The 16,354-nt window shown below is 41.9% G+C and overlaps 1 long non-coding RNA gene across 2 annotated transcripts in view; it reads right to left on the reverse strand.

Moving 5' to 3' along the window:
- Positions 1-325: 325 nt before the first annotated feature.
- The window catches only part of LOC132251933 (uncharacterized), a 36,084-nt gene continuing 20,055 nt past the window's right edge, over positions 326-16,354 (reverse strand). For both annotated transcript variants that reach the window (XR_009463677.1, XR_009463678.1), the window contains one exon: positions 326-1,190. This is a non-coding gene — a long non-coding RNA (uncharacterized LOC132251933). The remainder of the gene's footprint in view (positions 1,191-16,354) is intronic.

The following is a 16,354-nucleotide window of genomic DNA, read 5'->3' on the forward strand; positions in this document are numbered from 1 at the left end:
AGCATGGGTTGTGGGGGGAGATAAGCCAAACCAAAAAAAAAAAAAAAAAAAGAAAAAGAAAAAGGAAAAAAAAAAGAGGATATGTCCACCTCTGGACTGGGTGGGGAGGATGCTTGCCCAGAATATGGGTACTGCGGGGGATGGCAGTAAGCAGTAATTGGGGGTGCTTCACAGCGCCCATATTATTTCCTGTGAGCACATGCAGCTTCTTAGTGCTCCCCGGCCACCCTACCCAAGGCGAGAGCTGAAGGGGATGGTGGCTTTCAAGGCTTGAGCTTTTGTTATTGTGACCAGAGAAAGACACAGTAGCCAAACCAAGGCCAGATGGTGGTGGGCTGGTCCCGAATTTTATTAATGTGGGGAACAGTAATTGGGTTGATGCTGCATAGTACACAGTATTTCCTCTGAGTGCATGCAGCTTCTCGGGGTTCAGGAGTTCAGCTGGTGACTGGCAGTGGAAGAGAATAAAGCATATTCAAAACCAGGCAGGGAGGCTTGACTAACTGCTAATTGCCACTATTGAGAGACAGGCATGCCCATCATGAGCTCATGCAAGCCCCTCATCCTACAAGCCAGCAACCCCCTTCCCCCCATCCTTCTACACTTCCCCTCTTATACACAGGGAACATGAAGTGAAGAATTGAACAAAGGAAATAGAAACCTTTACTTACAAACCAAATGTTAACCTTAATTAAACAAACCACAGAACCGCTTTTATAAAGATAACAATGCATAATTACTACAACAGAGAAATTTATTTTTGCTACCATAACAATGCCTGATTTGTGGAAAAAAAATCAGTCTAAGCAATAATCATTTGTAATTAAAAAACCTTGGCTCTAAGGTGGACTTTCTGACCTTGACTGCAAACTGGTGGATGGCAGAGCTTGGCCCCTACTGTCCTGCTCTCAGGCAGGAACGGGGCTGATGACCAGCAGGCATAGAATTGTTGCAAGGAACCCAGCCATTATTCACCAGTCCTCCTGGGTCTGGAAATGCCTCCTGGATTTGGAGTGATTTCTGTCGCACTGAACAGCCATGAATTTGCCTGTAGCCAGATGATCTGTCTCACCATCTCACAGAGCCAATGACTGCAGTCCTGCAGGCATTCACATTCCTGTCTGTGCATGCATCGGCAGCAGCTTGCCTCTGTAGCCTACATGTCCCCAGTGGCAGTGTTACAAGTGGAGCTGAAAATGGAGAAATGCGGGAAATAGATTGAATTAAGGATGCTTGGTGCTCTAAAAAGACACCTCCCTGCCTTCACCTCACAGCCCAGCCTAATCACAGCTGTTTGTTCAGGTGACAGGTGGCTTAAAGGGTCCCCAGAGTTTTACATACTGGATGTGGAGGTTGAGCTCCATAGTCTATCCTTCTTGAAGGAAGTGACATGACAGGGACCCTGCTACTATCTTCTGCACTGGAGCCCCTGTGAGCCACAGCAGCTGTTGGCTATGTCTCAGCAGCAGGCTGGGATGTCCCAGAGGTCTCTGTTCCTGTGCAATCACAGTGATCCAGTAACTACATTTTTGGCTGGAAGCATCTGTAGTGGGCAATGTCATGCGGTGTGGTTTCCTGCCACTGTACTCCAGCGACATCCCTGTGAAAAGCGGCCCACAGTATCTTTGCCTTGACATAGCACTTGACTGCCATCCAGTCGTGTCCCCACTCATTTGTTCTTCTGGCAACATCAAGGTAGACGTGCCAGTTGGCCCATAGGCTGCAGACAAACTGGCACATGACCTCAAGGTCCCCCAGCACCTGCACCAGGCTCTTTGTTTTGGCAAAGGTGCAATTGGACCTCAACCTACGTGCCCCAGTCTGCTCCATTCTCCCCTTAATGTCAGACATCTAAGATCAATAAGGGGTACCCCAGGGAGCTCAATTTATAAGTTTTGAGGTGACAGGGCAAAGGGAAGTTCACTCCCCCTTCCACCCTGTTGTTGCTGGGCAAAATTTGGACATCAGACATGCTGGTGCCAGGCAGCGTCTGCACCAGTGGCAACTTTGTATCTTATGGGCATTCTTGTTCTGGATGTCTTTTAGCCCTGTGTATGCAGGCTGTGCTGTCGGGCCATGGCACAACAGCAGGCTAGCCAGTGACCCATGTGTCAAGAAACTGCTTCCAGCAAGACATAGCCAGTGAGGGAATGAATGCTGACAGAACTCACACGCTATTCATAAAACTGGTGTGCTTTTTTGCTTGCTCATGCAGGTTCACAGAACTCTGTTTGTCAGGTTTACATAAAACTGGTGAGCAAATTAATGGTGTTAAGGGGACAATTATGCTGCAGCCAGCTGAAAAGGGACGTTTTTAGAGGTGGAGAGGAGCAGGGCTTTCTCACAGCTGTTTCCAGGCAAAGTCTGTTTTTTTTTGCTGGGTATGCAAAAGTTATGCTCTGTGAATATTGATAGTTTTGGCATCAGTCATCAGCTCCCCCTGGTGTTCTAAAACATTCATTACACACCAACTTTTTGGGGGGAAAAATGTTTCATATTCCAAGTCAAATTAGCCAAATCAGTTCTGAATCCTCTTGATTTAGCAACACTCAGTTGTTCAAGCAGTATATGTGGCGCTGCTACCAGCAAGTACCCTCCGCCCCAGACTTTAGCCTAGGGTTTCAGATACTCCCAAATCCATTGGTGGGCATCCTACATGCAGGCCTAAGCCCAGAGGCTTGGAGTTCAGATGCCCCTGAATCTCACTTGCCCTTAACCAAAGCCCATAGTAGCAAGCTAGTGAGGAGTTCCCCATTTCCCTAAAGTAGGCACGTACCTGAGATTCTCTCACTGGAAGCTAGCCAGTGAGAAGCTAACTACAAGACTCATAGGGCTTCCCATCCGTGGTGCATTGGACAGGGGTGCACACTCCACTATACAATGGCATTTAAATCCATCTAGGTTCAGGTAACAGACCAGTGCAGTGACTACACTGGATCTTAGCCCAAAAGAGGCCAAGAACTGATATACCTGCAAATTGTAGCAACACTTGATGGACAAAGGGACTAACCACATGTCATTTAATTAATTACCATGTATGAATGACAGATTAATGGCTGCACTATTCCAAGTTGCATCATTACAAACTAAACTACATCAGGATGGGGATTAGTTTATGATGCAAACTCATTCAAATGCCAAAAACATGTCTATGTGTAGAGTGTAATGCCATTAAGCCACACAAAAGGGCAATTTTAGTCACGTGTACAAGCACCCTTAATTCCCAGGTGATGATCTACCCAATAGGTTTTTCTGAGAAGCATCTTGCCTTTTCATTTATTTATTTGGGGGGCAGGAGGGGAAGTGAGAGTGAACTGGAATTCTGGTTTTCAGATATCAAATCTAAAAATACTGATATTTCTGAATTGTTTCATTATCTGCTCTTTATTTTATACTTTAAACACTTATTCCTGTCCCTAATTATTCACATTTAAGAAAAATTATATGAGTAAGAGAAAATAAAAGAAAACATCTTAGTTTCTCAGCTACTTTTCAGTCAAGTCACGATTAATTTCATAGGAACCCAGAAGTGGAAGGGACCTCCTGGGTCGTAAGTCCAGTCACTGCCATTACAGGAAACCATATTATAGAATCTGTTTTAACAAAATAGTGGAGCTCCATTTTAAAACTGAGTTTCTTTTCCCACTCTTTCTAGATGTCCAGAACATACTTCTTCTGACAGATAGAAACCTCCTAATTTCACCTTTAATTTAATTTGTTAAATGACCTACTTTCTGCCTAGCATTTTCTTTCCTCTCATATAATTATAAAAGACCCTTTTCTTCCCTGGTTATATTTTTGCTTCTTTTAGCTTTTAAGTGAGTTGTAAGCTTTATCTAATGCTGACTCTCTTTGTTTAGTTGCTGTCTTTCATTTTTCTCTACAGTGCTTAGGATTTTTTTTCCACCTCTGCAGGCCACATGGAAGGTTTAATTCCTTTGTATTTTGTTAATTTGTTGTTTTTCAGATTCCCATTCATGTTAATTTTCACAGGCCCTGTGTAGCTCAGAAAAATACACACACTTCCCAATGGTTGTGGGTAAATCAACTGTTAAATTACTTAAAGTACAAACACAAGTGATAGAGATTATAACTGGTGTTTGGACTTGTATGTGTACAACTAACTGTATGGGCAATTTGTGGAAGTTAGATACAGGCTTAGAATTTTACCCTTTTACAAAGATAACAACATCATCCTACTGTGGAATAATGAGAGGAAAAACATTTCTAGGATATTTTGATCAAAATTTTACCAGAGTCCTATCTTGCCAATTGTGCTGCTCTTGTCAAAACTTTCTGTGACACACTTACATTTCCAGCTTTAAAAAAAATGCACTCGTGCATTTTTTGTGCACTATTTTTTTGTGCAAATAAAGGAACACTACAACAGACAACATCCTACAAGTATGTGGGAAGTATGGTGGACTGGTATCCATGTACCAGGCTCAGCCTATTAAATCACCAGCTCTATCTTTTTGGCAATGGGAATTATGCTTGGGGCAAAGGACACTTGAAACCTAATCACACAGGCAACCTGATTAAAAAATGGCACTTATCTGGCTTTAAAGAACTGGATTTTGACAATAATTTTCCAGAGAAAAAATTGTCACTGGCATAACAAAGCAGAGTCAGTTCTTGCACCTGCTCCCAGATTTGACTCAACCACAAGGGGGAAGACAAAGAAGTGGAATAATTTGGTTGGAATAGAGCTAGGCTTTCAGAACTGATAGGTTGCCAAAGGACCATATGACAATGGCGTGAGTTAGAACAGTGGGAACCAACTTTTGGCAGGCCCGCCACAAATTAGCCCCACACCCTCCATGAGTGTAGTGGAGGGTGTGGAGCTAATTCCCTTCCTCTGCCTGATCTGCTGCTCAGTTTCAGGTCCTATCTGCCACATGCCAAGCACAGTGACTGCCCATGTTACTTGTAGCACTCATGCTGCAGGTTGGCCACCCCTGAGATAGCACATGCATTATTTCTCCCAAGCATATGCATAATGGAACAGGAGAGTACTGATCTAGTATTGTGCACAACTTATCACTCTTCTTCCCATACTTCCACTTGAATTTTGTAGAGGCATAGGCCAGGATTCTGCCATGTTAGGTCTTTTCAAAAAGCAGTACGTGAAGTTAAAATTTCAGGGCATTTAAAACTTAAACTCTGAGATGTAAGGAATAATAGTGACAGTCAAATTTCAGAGGGTGTATTATTACTTTTCTTAGTAAAACAAGAAATAATGCACATAGAAAACATTGTTAGTAATATAAAATAATGCAACCAACTTTGAAATGCTACTGTGCCCTCTCTCTCTCAAACCCCCTCCCCACAAAACAAAACAAAGAGGTCCTCCCTCCTCAAACATACTCCTTTAACTGCTCATGTTCTTCATGTAAAGTATATAAACATTCATTGAAGCAGACATGGAAACAGAGATTCCCCTCTTGCACAAGGTAACTGCTAAGGCTATGTCTACACTGAAGTTAAAAAACGTGACTAGAGCATAGTGTAAAAAGTATCAGAACTAGTTTTAAAGTAGCTTGGGTACCAGTAGCAGGCTAGCTACAGCAACATGACCACAGTGCAGGCTGTAAAACCTCTTTCCTGAGAAATGTAGTACATTAACTAGAGCTGAGCTCCATGGTATCTGATCTACTGAAATTATGGTACCCAAGCTAACTAGGTAAAATATAGTTTCACTCTAACACAATCTCCCTGGCCCAATAAATATTTAATAGGACTCAAAAGAGTGGAGCATTACTAGGGACCTGCCAAATTCATGGCAGAGTGGGTTACACAGCAGCTCTTTTAATCTTGCAGGTTCCCTTGTACACCCTCTCCCATTGCTGACTGGCTGAGGGGTTCTGGCGGCTCTGCTGCTTGTTGCTGACCAGTTGGGAGGCAAAATGGCACCACACTTAAAACTGCAGCTTTCACCTTCCTGCCAATCTGAAGCAAGCAGCAGGGCCCCTCTGTCAATTGGCAAGGGGCGGGGGTGCGTGGAGGAACCTGGAAGATTGAAGGAGCTGCTGTGCAGCCCACTTCTGCCGTGAATTCAGTAGGTCCCTAATTATTAGCAAAGGGGATGAGAGGATCCTCTCCCTGACAAAACAGTGACCTGGTCAGGGGATTCATCCACAAAGTGAGAGATGCAGGTTATCATTAGGGCAGTGTGCAATGGCACCGTTCTGTTTCGACTTGCGTTTTGACATTTCAACAGAGCAGTGTTTTGTTTTGAATTTGGTTTTGATTCGAAACTGCTGTTCTGTTTTGTTTCGTTGAAACAGTTTCGCTGTTTTAACATTTCACCCATAGGCTATAATGGGGAAGTTGAAACAGCCTATAATGTTGTCATTTCTGACCTGATTTGGATGAAACTTGCAGGGCATGAAACCTGCCAGGTTTCAAGGGGATAGGTCCAGGAGTTTCAGGAAAACTGAACCTCAGAGTCTTGAAAGCAAAACACTCATGTCATGTGTATGTGTTTAGCCACAGCAGGGTCAAAACTGCAGGCCTGCTAGCCTCTGCTAAGGCCAAAAAGCTTGCAAAATTTCAAGGAGATAGGTGCAGGGGCTTGGGGGAAACTGCACTTCAAGCTGCTGACAAGCAAAACTCGTGACATGGGTGACACTGTGTGTGTTAAGGCCCAGCAGGGTGAAAGCTGCACACCTGCTAGGCCCTGCTGAGGCTACGAAGCCTGCCAGCTGTCAAGGAGCTCGGTGCAGGGGGAGTCTAAGTTCTGGGGCCCTGCACCTCTAGCTGCTGACAGGCAAAACTCATGACATGGATGGGTGACACTGTGCATGTGCTAAGGTGCACCCTCACTCAGTTTTTCTATCCCTCCCCCAGAGCACTGGGATTGGAAGAGACCTCAGGAAAGGATGACAGTCACTGGCCAGCTACACAGTCCATAATGAGAGCACTCCTTCCCCCCTCTTTCCCCCCCTCTCCTTACTTTAGTTTTTCTTTCCCTGCAGGCAAGCCCAGCTTGAGCTTTGAAACTCGAAATATTTCAACATTTTTTAAACGTTTCAACTTGCCCCGTTTCATTTTGAGACTGTTTCAAAACTCTCTGTTTCGTTTAGATTTTGCTGTTTTGAGATCAAAATGAGTCAAAACAGCATTGAAACAAAACTGCCAGGGAAATTTTGCATAGCCCTAGTTATCATCCCCTCAGTTCTTTTCTGAATCTTTCTGAATGCTACCTGGAAGCAACTGGTCTGTAGAGCTCATAGCTAACAGTTCTGGTGTTAATAGCAGTCTTTTTTTGCTGGTGGAAACAAAAAATGTTTAACCTATATTCAATGTGATCAGCATTCATGAGGCTTTAATTCTACATAGTGCATATTTCCCCCATAAGGCTAGCCAAGTAAGGTAAGACTCTATGAAACCATGCTTCAGATTTGCCTCTGTTCTCTCTTTGGGTATACTTATACAAAGTTGAGGGTAGGAAGAAGCATACCCATGTTAGCTTTAAACACCTAGACAGATAATATTATTGATTACCTGGCAGGCTTCAGAAGGTAATGTAAGCCTGCCAGGGACCTTGAGTACACACCTAGGTTGCTAGGTTGGGTTCACTATATTCACTTTTTTTTGCTACATTAAATTTGAATAGGTATGCCTACCTGCATTACAGTTACGCCTATAAACATACCATTTAAATAGACACAGAATCCCATTTTCGAGGATTTAGCTGATATCTAAAATGTAGGCTGAATAGGTTTCAGATGCCTAGCTGCTATTTAAGGGTGCCTACACATGAGTGTGGAAGTTGCTTTGATGCACTGGATTCCAGTGTCCCCACCCTTAAAAATGGCAGCAGGGGCACTTTATCTAAAGCTCAAACGAGCTTTCGTTCAAGTGCTCCCACTGCCATTTTTAAGTGCGGGGACACATACACAAGAGGCGGCAGCGCTTTAATTAGAGCAGCTCTAATTAAAGCACTACCCCTTCTGCCCCCAGAGCACGTGCAAAAGTGCCCTAAATTCCTAACTCCCTTTAATTCCAAAGGGAGTTAAGCACTTGAATCTCATTGTGAATATGGGCCAGAGCCTGTAGAGATGATCATTACTCCTTTACCATATTTCCCCTCTACTTCTATAAAAAAGAACCACTGTGGACTAAAATAAATCATCCTAGAGGAGAGCTTTTCTGGTAAATAGATCTGAAACAATACTCACAGTTCAGATAGCAGAATACAACCATCCCAACAGACAAAATGGGTCCTGTATCAATTAGCTGCTGAGTCCACTAGGCTGTCTGTAGGGCTAATGTTTATAACCATCTTCCCCTTCTCTCTGTGTTCCTATTCACTCAGCTCCCGTCCTAATGGGTTACCATGTATGAGCTGTCAGCGAGATGGAGCACAACAAAATATTCCTATGTTCTTTCATAAATAGTCTGTCTAGTTACTGCCACATCTTATATCTAGAAGTTTCTGGACTCTTCTGGCTCAGCTGCCCTGCATATGTGAAGGAACACAGAAGGCCCAACAAAAACCAATGTCCTCCACTTGTGCCTCTCCCCTTTCTTTGGAACACCTAGTACAGAAACACTGCAGTACAAAGCATGTAGGTTATATATTCATTAACTTGGAATATTGCTCTGTATTTCTTGAATGCAAATAGGTAATGAGATGGGCTTATTTTCATTAGAAGTACTTTATGCAAGTAGTTTTACATGAAATGGAAATATTTTTTCTCATAGCAATTCACCAGACAAAGGGGCAACCAAAGGTGAAATAACTTCTTGACAGCTGAGAAGGAATAGTAAAGTGTTTTTAATTTATTTCAAAACTCTACAGCACATAAAGGAAGACATAATTAGTATACAGTGATGTGCAGAAAGAAGTTTGTTCATGGAGTGCAAGGCTATTTCACTATCTCTCTTTTTAATGAGTATATGGATATTTGCTTTGTTTCTAGACAGCATATTATGCAAATAGATTGAAAGTCTCTTATCTTCTCTGATCTATTTTTGCTCTGATGTGTGTCATTTATCTGAGGCTGAGGAAGGCAATACAATTTATATCTGCTATGTGAACTGGTAAGTGGTTCAGTTTAGCACTAAATCAGGCTGGGCACTAAGCATCAGGTAGGTTGTTTTTTTTAAAGCATTTACATGGCCTCTCTTACTTCCTTGTTATAACAGTAATAATGGAAGAAAATTCCATTTGGAAAATTGCTTTCCTAGTACTCAAGGAAGAAGCCTCAGTAATGGCATCTTTTATCCATAATTTGGTATATTAGTTAGAAAGGTTTGCAATTCTTCAGGTGTAATTCAGAGTCTGCCAAAAATAATTAATTAAATAAATAATGAAATAGAGGGTTATGCGGTGACCCTCTCCCCATTCTTTCATTTTCAGCCAAGTACTGTACAGCAACAGCAAATGCCTTAACCTCAGCGTCAAGTTCAGGCTGTCCAAGGAAACCAGTATCCCCTGGGATTTTGTCCGTTTCCAAGGTACAAATCTCTCTGGATAAATAAATTGCCTTTTCTTGTGGCAAGAGAATAAATGTCTTGGTGATCTTTTGCATCAGCATTTGGCTAGTTCCTCTATTGAGAAAAATCACTGCGGTCTCAAAGCAAAGGTCACTGTTATGCAAGATCAAGTGATCTAATCCCATGGTCTCCTCTGTTGAACACACACCATGACACAGAAATATACATGCCCTGAACCTGGCCCTTACATCAACTTCCTCAGGTTTCTCAGCCATTTCACTAAAACTGCCTTCCTTATTTATAACAACAGATCCGCTTAAAAAAATATACATAGAAAGTGTTGTATTTTTGGAAATCAAAATTGAAATCTGAAACAGCCGAAAATACTACTACAGCATCTCAGAGGTGCAGTTCAGGTGTAGTATGTCCAATTTTTCTCTATAGGTCACGCACCTATAGGTCTACAGGTTGATTGCATCTACCATTAGGCCCCAGGGTCTCCTGTTTTGGTGAAAAATATGGCTGCAAAGATCTCTGGTTGGGTTGTATAGGCATGACAATATGGAGAATTATGGTTGAAACTGCTGCTTTGTTGAAAATCTAGTTTCCCAACTTAGAGCTGATAGAGATTTTCCAACCAGCTCTAAACAGAATATAGCTCTTTATTTTTACCTTCCCTCATATGGCTCCTGTTGGAATTAACTAGTAACATATTTCTAGAATATTTATCTATGAAAGGAGGGTAAAAAACAGAGAGAGTTGGAGGAGTATCATACAGAAAATGGAATGCAGAAATGGAATAAAAACAAGTGAGGGAGAAGAGAGCAAAAAAGAGAAGACAAAATGTAAAATGGAAGAGATGAAAGGGAAAGAGTTCAACATATAGAAAGAAACAGAAGAAGGAGGAAATGTTACTAGATAAAGAGACAGAGGAAAGAACGAATGGCTGACAGAAATGGGAAGAAAGAAAAATATATGAGGAGGATTTGTTGCGTCAGTTATGGAAGGAGGATTACGAAATGGAAGAGGAGAATGAACAACAAGACACTAGGGGTGTGTGAAGCGGCCCTATTCGATTTGGATTTGGCCTGAATCAGGGACAGTGATATGATTAATTGATTTGAATCACTGTCCCTGATTCGATTTGGCTGAATCCAAATCTAAAGATTCGATGCTTATTCAGAGAACCAGCGATTCGGACATAAACACAGCTTGAAAAGTTTTTTCTATATAACGTGAGGTAGCAGGCACAGCTCATGATCGCTACAATGCTGGGGCACATGGAGTATCCCACAGGAGTGCAGGGGACCTCTCTATGTGCTTGATGGTGAACCTGGAAGTTGACCGGAAGTACTTGTGATCCACTTCCAGGTCTGCCCTCCCCTCCCCTCCCCTCGCACCTCCCCAACTCGGCAATCTGCCCTCAGTGCCCCCCCCCCCAACTTAGGAGGCACCGGTCACCAAGCTGGGAAGCACCCTGGCAAATGTGGAAGTGGACCAGAACGGCTTCTGGTCCACTTTCAGGTCTGCTGCCAAGTGCACTGGGGAGCCCCCCATGCTTCTGTGTGACACTCGATTTGCCCCAGCATCGCAGCACTCACAAGCCCCTGTTACCTAGAGGTATGTAGAATAAACATTTAAAGCTTTCTCCATGTCTGAATCTCCAAATTGCTCCGAATCAATTTGGAGGGTTCTAATTTGATTCGGAGTGATTAAAGGGTCCTCTGATTTGATTTGGATTTGGAGATTCGGCCACTGAATTGGGCCAAATCTCTGCTGAATCAAATTGAGGATCGAAGCTTCACACAGCCGTACAAGACACAGCATTTGGGTTGGTAAATATGGTCTGTTCATCCTCCTTTATTTCTTCAGCTCGCCTAGCAGATATCACCTGTCTCTATAAATTTGAAGAAGGATGGGATGACTGTTTTGAGTGTCTGTGTTATATAATACAGCTAGCTACTGCAGATTCTAGTTACAAATTGGAGAAAAATACTCAAACTTCATGACAACTGAAAACAGATAATCATCTAGGCCCCTAGCAAGTTAGGATGGCTTTTTCTTAAAAAAAAAATCTAATTAAGAGACCCTACACAAGCAGCTGGATTTCATTTTTTTAAAAAGAAGAATGGTAACCTATAAACAGCTTCCCCCTACACCCCCAATATTAAAGGGGTCACTAAGTTTTGAGCAACATCTAAAGAAAAACCCAAACAAAACAAACATTTTACTATCCACTTCTTCAATCCTGAGGCCAGTCCTATGCATGTTGTTATGTTGTACAGTGGACAAATATGTGGGGATCAAAGCAGAAGCCTGATAAAACTGGCCCATCTCAAGCTAAAGGCAGCTCACTCCCTTCAGAAACATGCATTTTGCAGTCTTCAAGTATAAGTTTGAAGACCCTTCTAAGAGATGCTAAGGGGTATCCTGGAGACCCCAGCTGCTTCTGCAGCTGGAGAGACTTGGGGGGTAACAGTTGGATAGGAGGAACCAGGGGACTTCAAATTAACACCTTGCAGACTGAATGAAACTTACAGGCCTCAAGTTGGATAGGCTCACTTTAGGAGTTTTTCATTTTGCCGGTCTAATGTGTGGGCATGACAGCTGGTAACAAAGAAAAGGTCTGATCTCCAATATATTTAGCTGGAGATGAAAGATAAAGTTGAAAAAGAAAAAGCTATTTTGTAGGTTCCTTCCTCTTAGTGACTAACTTACACAATAAGACATTTTCCAACATTTCTCTGTTAGAAAGAATGCCAATTTACACAGAAATATTTTAGTTTCAAAGAATCTTGTGACAGAACCCAGGGAAATTTCAAAGCTTGATTTGCTTGATTCCCTAGCAGACATCCCTCTCTAGCTCATCAGCAGTTGCTGATCTGTAAGAGCAGAGATCTCCATGGCTCCACAAGGTCTTCATCTCCAAAAAACCTTACCATATGAGTTGCCTCACAGTTGCAGATTATAGGTCTCCCAGGGTCTACAACCTCCAGGGCAATCGCATATACTTCCCAGTCACAAGCTGGGAAGTCCTAGCAACCACAGCTGATCTGGAAACAACAGAGCTTGGGTTCTCATTGAAAATTTTCTAAATGAAATTTCAAATTAAACATTTTAAAGCACAGTTCCAGAATCTTTCTTTTCATTCCTTTTTTATTTTTCCTCAAGTCTTTAAAGGATAAAGTTATTATTTTCCAAAGGATGAAATTCTGACTTTTGACCCCCTCTTTTAAATTTGCTCTATAATCTTCTACATGGACCACAACTTCTGAGTAGAGCTCAGCAACATCAACAATTTTGCTGTTCTTTGTTATGGTTGTTTGTTGATATTTTAATAAAATACAGAGTAAATCTACTGGATGTAGAGCCCAGGTTAGACAGAGAGCCTCTGACAATTTTTACATGAAGCAGTTCATAGGATATGCACAAAGAATGAACAAAAATTAATAAAAGGTTATTTACAATTTGTGGGTGAAACCATGCCGAAGTTCAGTAAGAGTTTCTCCACAGTGAGGAATGAGCCTGTACTGTAGGATTTGATTTAACGTGGATGGTAGCCAAGTCTTGACATTTTTTTTCTTTAATAGGAGAAGACATTTATTTAAAGATATAAAAATACCAATGAATTGAACAGTAAACATAATAAGACAGGTAGTTCAAAGTTCAGGGTAATGTTCCTGTACATGGAAAATGACTGCTGGATGCCTGAGGTCACTCTTGCTGAAGCTGAGGAAGCAGCAGGCATGATAGATGAATTGCACATCTGTAATTTACCAGCAGTTCGAGAGAAAAAGACAATAAAAAATTCATATGCTGAAGGTACAAAGAGTCTTTCATCTCAAGTTAAAATGTTCTGCTAACTCGAGCTGCAGAATGTATTAACCAGAGATTCAGATAAACAAGCCCCTGTATGAAACCACTCCAGTTATGCATTCAGATAACTTTACCCTGTGAGGTTACTGATGCATGAATGTTAACATTTGCAATATGATCTGCAAACCTCCGATTTCTCAAATCATAGATTTATTGTAGTTAAATAAAAGCACAGTACTTGCAAATCTACCTGTCTATGGATTTTTAAGTCAAGTAGGCCATGACCTCTGTTAATTAATCTGTAGCAATTTGTTTGACAATCTAAACTATGGTATTAGCCTCATTAGTTATATTGCTTTAAAATTTAGTGTAGGATTGGTATAGGTTTGGAAAGAGAAAAAGAGACATACCTCAGATAAAAGGGAACATTACACATTTAAGCACAACGTATAATCCTTCTCTTTGATTCTTAATTCTTGGTTGTTTCCAGAGAGGAAAGAATTCACAACCAGTGGAAGTTAAATTTTAATCTATGTTATTTTAAGAGTCAAGAAGACTTTTTATAACATACAGGATTTAGCTGAGCTTGAGGAAGATTGGCAAAATTTAGATGCCTTTGAAAGGTTTCCTTATTTTTTCATATTTAGCCATCTTAGATTATTATTATTTAAGGTCACAGTGTCATAGAGAATTAAGGCTGGAAGGGACCTCCAGAAGTCATCTAGTCCAGTTCCCTGCCTGAGGTAGGATGATCCCTAACCAAACCATCCTGAACAACCATAATCTAAACTGTACATAAGACTACCATCAATGCTGACTGAACACTGTAACCTGCCACAGGTAAAGCAAGGGAGCAATGGCAGCCAGCGTTCTGCTTCTGTAACATGTTGTCAATATAAACTCAAAAGATCCTAGGTAGAGGCCCCCTCTCCCCCCTCCCCGCCCCCCCCCCCCCTACAGAGGAAGGCAAAAACCCCTGCAGTCTGTACCAACCTGACCAGACCATGGGGTAAAATTATTTCTTGACCCCAGATATGGTGATTGGTCTAATCCTGAGCTGAGGGGCAAGACCCTCTATCTGGGAACCTTTGGCTTTGCTTCTAGCAAGAGAATTGGCACACTGTAGTTGAAGTCCCCAGCCTTAGCTGTAACCAACACCCAGTGCCTCTGGGGAGGCTTAAAAACAGCAGGGGGAGGAAGGGCAGCGGTTGTCCAACCTCTTCTTGAACACCTCCAGTGATGGAGAGTCCACAACTTCCCTAGACAGTCTATTCCACTGCCTCACTTTTCTAACAGTGAAGAAGTTTCTCTGGATATCCAATCTAAATGTAGTTTGCTGCAACTTCAAGCCATTAGTCTGTGTCCCCCACCCTGCAACAACAGAGAAAAGGTGCTTTCCTTTTTCTTTATCACAGTCCTTCAAGTATTTAAACAGTACTATCATGTCCCCTTCTTTAAGTGTCTTTTCCATGAGCTGAACATACCTAGGTCTTTTACCCTCTATTTGTAGAACTTGCCTTCCAAGCCTTTGATCATCTTTGTCATCTGCCGCTGGACCCTTTCTAACGTTTCCATGTCTTTTTTAAAACTGTGGAATCCAAAACTGCACACAGTACTACAGATGAGTCCTAACCAATGCTAAGTAAAGGGGCAATATCACCTTCCAAGTCTTGTACCTAATGCTTCTGATGCAGCCCAAAACTGCATTCACCTTTTGTGCAGCTGCATCACACTGCAGAGTCGTATTGAGTTTGTGGTCTACCAAGACTTCCAAATCCTTTTCCAGAGAGCTGACACCCAGCCAGGTGCCCCCCATTTTGTATTTGTGTTTTTGATTATTTCTTCTGAGGTGCAGCACCTTACATTTGTCCACACTGAACTTCATCCTGTTAGCTATAGCCCTACTTTCCAATTTGTCATTTTCCTTATGAATTACACTTGCATCATCCAACACATTCATCTTTCCCAGTTTTGTGCTGTCTGCAAACTTGCTCAAGAAGTTTTCTACGTCAGCATCTAAATAATTAATAAACATGTTGAACAGCACTGAGTCAAGGACAGATTACTGTAGGACTCCACTCAAAATCTCCTACCATTCTGACATGGACCCATTAATAATTATGCTTTCCTTGCAGTTATTGAGTCAGTTATCTATCCACCTTGTAGTAGTTTTATGCAGCCCACATTTCAACAGTTTGTTTAGAAGAAGGTTGTGTAGGACCTTAACAAAAGCATTCCTGAAGTCCAGATACACTATAAATTGACAGCATTCCCTTCATCCACCCAAGCATCCACTCCTTTCTTAAAGAAGGAGATCAGGTTTGCTTGACATGATTTGTTTTCCATAAGTCCATGCTGGTTGCTTGCAATCAGCCTGTCCTCCTTCCTTACATGATCCAGTAACTTAACAGGTATTCCCAGGTGAGGCTAACTGGTCTGTAGTTCCCCTGTGGGTCCTTCTTCTTGCCTTTTTTAAAGGAGAGGCATTATGTTGACCTTTTTCCAGTTGTCTGGTACTCTCTTGACTTTATGAAGATCATTGCCAAGAGCTCCAAGATCTCTTCTGCCAGTTCCTTCCAGACCCTGGGATGAGGTTCATCCAGCCCTGCTGTCTTAAATTCATTCAGACCCAAAAAAAGATTTCTGAACATCTGTTTTATTATCTCCTTTCTTGTCTTACCCCCTTTTTTATCCAGATAATCTCTATTAGGTGTCTGGCAGTTTAAAAATTTTTAGAAGACTGATGCAAAGTATCTGTTGAGTAGCTCCACCTTCTTTGTATCTTCAGTTAGGAGTTCCCCCTGGCTTGTTAACAAAGGATCCACAGCTTCCCTGGTCCCTCTTTTCTGGCCATCATACTTAGAGAATCTCATCTCATCATCCTTAACGTCCTTTGCCAGATGCAGCTTGTTCTTTATTTTTGCCTTCCTAATTTTGTCCCTTCAAGTTCTTTCTATTTCCTGATATGTATCCTTGGTGACCTGCCCATTCTTCCATTGCCTGTATGCTTTCTTTCTGCATTTAAGGCATTTTAGAAGCTCCTTGTGTATTTTTTTGGTCTCTTGCCATTCCTGTGCTTCCATCATTTTGGGAC

This window comes from Alligator mississippiensis, chromosome 7 (assembly GCF_030867095.1).
Source record: "Alligator mississippiensis isolate rAllMis1 chromosome 7, rAllMis1, whole genome shotgun sequence".
NCBI classification, from domain to species: Eukaryota; Metazoa; Chordata; order Crocodylia; family Alligatoridae; genus Alligator; species Alligator mississippiensis.